Genomic DNA, 3,568 nt, shown 5'->3' with positions numbered 1-3,568 from the left:
ATAAATCCCATTCTTCTACGGATTAATACTTATCACTGGATGTATTAGTCTACTTGCGTGTGTCGAGATCCAACTTAGTGTACGTTGTCTAATAAATATCTTAGTAACTTATCTAGAGTGTATGATTGTCACAAATATATAACGGAAAGAAAATCAATTTCATAGTTTCGAGAAAGCTAAGGGCACTTAAAATGTGCTATGTTAGCAGTGTGTACGATGATTCCTGAATTTGAACCTCATGGACCCTCGTTTGCTAGCACCTCTCGCCTCCGACTCAAAAAGAGATTTTTTTAGTGTAAAAAATCCTATTGGTACACCCCTCCTCCCAAAACAATCCTTAAGAACAAAACTCGCGCAAATCCTATTCGTTCACTGTGAATTCATTGTTGAATGAGCATTGCTGATCGGACGGGCAGCTTTTAGTTGACCGTTCAATTCACCACAGGAACGCAAAAAAATCAGCAAATCTTTTGCCCCGCCTGTCAAGCTAGCAGAAAGCCGAAAGACAAGATCATAACCGCTGCCGCACATGCATATTGCATTGGCACGGCATGCCAGAAAGAGGGACGACACCCGCCATTGGTACGCAGGTACGTGCTTGCCCTCAGCTGGCCCACACACCACAGACCACACGCGGCATGCCCCAGCTTTCGTCCCCCGTCCCAGCCGGCTGGCTATCCACCACTTGGTCCTAAGGAGATCGCCATGGCTTCATCGAATTGCGTGGGCAGAAAGTTGGTCCTTGAAAATCCTGGGCGTTGCCCACGAATCCAACCACCACTTCATCAAAAAAATATTACAAGATATGTGCATCATGTCGCGTTCGATATAAACATCAGGGTGCATTATACATGATCTTATTTGGTTACATCTCCCCCAGGATGATCACCATCCATGGTTCTCTTTAGTTCGGATGCTAATTCTTAGAGTTTCATGAGCTTAATCTGTGAATCGTGCTGGGGCTGTAGACTGGAGACCGGGTAAGGCGCATCCGCGCATGAGTGTAAGATGGCGAGAGCTCAAAGATAAAATGTTGTAGGATCACACTCAATCCCATCTTGGCCTCCAGCAATGCAAAGTTTTGCCCGACGCAAATCCGTGGTCCCCAGCCGAACAGAAAGAACGCCGACGAGTTTTTGGATGCGCCAGCGATACCCTCCGCAAACCTCTCTGGCCTAAATTCATCGACATCTTCTCCCCACACATCTGGATCGTGGTGAATGCACACAGTTGGCAGCGCAAATGTTACCCCGGCTGGATATGTGACACCTCCCTGCTTCGACTCTTTATACGCTTCCCGACCATGTAGTGGAAATCGGTGGGTACAATCTAAGAACCTCATGCAGTATCATTGTCACCTGCAGCACCGACAAAGAAGATGGACATAATCAGAGTAGCAACTCGATGAGACATTGCATCACCTACTCTCTTGTAATGTACTCACGACTTTCAGCTGGTTTATGCCTGTTGACGTATAATGTGCTGCCTAGTCTCTTCCATCAGATCGGTCTTTTGGTTGCATTGGCTAGAGCATGCACTTCTATATGGTATCAGAGCCAAGAGGTCTTGAGTTCAAGACCCGGCTGGCGCAATTAAAATTGTAGCCCACTTTTGGTCCACGTTTAGGCCTGAGGGAGCCACACGTGAGGGGGAGTGTTGACGTATAATGTGCTGCCTAGTCTCTTCCATCAGATCGGTCTTTTGGTTGCATTGGCTAGAGCATGCACTTCTACAATGCCCTCAGAATCCGTTTGGTTCTTTACAAAGACATGCAGAAACTCCTTCCTGGCACGGTCCTGCCACTCGTGATGCATGCTTAGCAAGACCATTGCCCATGTGAGCAGCACCGCGGTTGTCTCCATGCCCGCAAAATAGAGGAGCTTCAGCTCCCCTACTATGTCCTCGGAGGTCATCGTTGGCTTGGAGCTTCCGGCTACTTGGCTTATATTTATGTTGGCCTTCATCATCACACCTATAGATCGTCGTTGTTGGCATGGCCGTCCGTCATCGCCCTCTCCCTCTTGGTGATTATGTCTTTGAGAAGCGCTTCGACCTCATAGGCATTTGCCTTCATCCTCCTATTGAGCTTTGTTGGCAGGAATCTGCATAGGAACATTATATCAAATCGCACGCCACTATATTTTTTGATTCATTTAGGCATGTATCTTCTACATTCTGTGCGGCTGAGTGGATATCTAATTCTTTGCACATGGAGTAACAAACAACACAAATAGTCGTACAGATATGTATGATTGATTATCTGGAAGTATGAGCTCACCTGTAACCTGGAACGTACATTACGTTTGCGATCTTGACAACACTCTGTGCCTGCTCCGATTGCAGCCTGAATATCCTTCTCCCTTTGCTGAAGCTGCTCCCGAACGCCACTCGGGAGATGACGTCGCCGGTGAGGTTCTAGAACTCTGGCCAGACATCTATCTCCCGCGCATCACCCAGCTCCAGAGAGTCTCCCCATCTTCACACCAATTCACTAGAACACGCTGCAAAAGCTAGTGACATCCTCTGCAAAACCCAATCTCCATTAGCCTTGAGCTCGCTAGAAGTGGAAAACCATGCGCGTGGGCTGATGATTATTTTTTGACATCAAATGTGGGTTGATGAGTAGGGGGGGTGACATGACTGACACCTTGAGCTTGTCAAGATGGAACGCATGGTTGATGATCCTCCGGTGGGCGGCCCACTTGTCGCCTGGGTGGGCTGTCAGCCCATTGGCCATCAGCCGCTCGATCCGAAACATGGACTTCTGCTTCCCAAAGTGGCCCCGCTTGTTCGATGGGATTTCACGGAACAGTCTAGGGTCGTTGACCACCACCCTTGGCTCTGGGCCGAACCAAGTCAGAGCAACTTTACCTGCTTTGGCAAAATGATGATATCCACGTTTTAAAAAGCCTCCGCTATAGCCCCGTTGTAGCCTTCGAGAGCTCTCCTTTTAAAGCTATGCACTTTTAACGCTAAATTGAAAATGGCACTAATGGTATGCTATTTCCTGCAATAGCACTAAGTATGGAGTCATTTAGCCTGCTAAGCGCTTAAAAAACCATCCTTCTACATTATTTTTATTCTTATTTATGAAATATATGCATTGATGCGAAGCTTAATTGGTTATTGAATTAGGAGACCTGATTAGTGCTCGGTTTTTGACGTGTCATAACCGGAGCGGTAGCTGTTTTCACGGCGACTCTCTCCTCGCGCCGCCCGACGATCCCAAGGGGCAAGCGATAAGCCCGACCTGGTCCACTAGTGCAGAACCAGGCAATAGCACCGGTTCGTAAAGGCCCTTTAGTGCCGGTTCCATAACCGGCACTAAAGTGTGGTCACTAAAGGCTCCCCCCCCTTTAGTACCGGTTCAGCAATGAACCGGTGCTAAAGGGCAACCACGTGGCACGAGCCAGCTCCGGGGGCCTGGAGCCCTTTAGTACCGGTTGGTAAGACCAACCGGTACTATAAGGTTTGGGGGTTTTTAGTTTTATGATTTCTTTTTCATTTAATTTTGTGTTTTCATTTTAATTCTTTTTCGTTTGCTGGTATTTTACGATACTACACATTG

General features: G+C 47.5%; 1 pseudogene; it reads right to left on the bottom strand.

Moving 5' to 3' along the window:
- Positions 1-923: 923 nt before the first annotated feature.
- LOC123158623 (cytochrome P450 72A14-like) overlaps positions 924-3,568 on the bottom strand; it is a 13,139-nt pseudogene continuing 10,494 nt past the window's right edge.

The sequence above is a fragment of the Triticum aestivum genome, chromosome 7B (assembly GCF_018294505.1).
Source record: "Triticum aestivum cultivar Chinese Spring chromosome 7B, IWGSC CS RefSeq v2.1, whole genome shotgun sequence".
Classification (NCBI taxonomy): domain Eukaryota; kingdom Viridiplantae; phylum Streptophyta; class Magnoliopsida; order Poales; family Poaceae; genus Triticum; species Triticum aestivum.
Note: the sequence above shows the minus strand (reverse complement) of the source record. Positions and strands in the feature narration are given on the sequence as shown.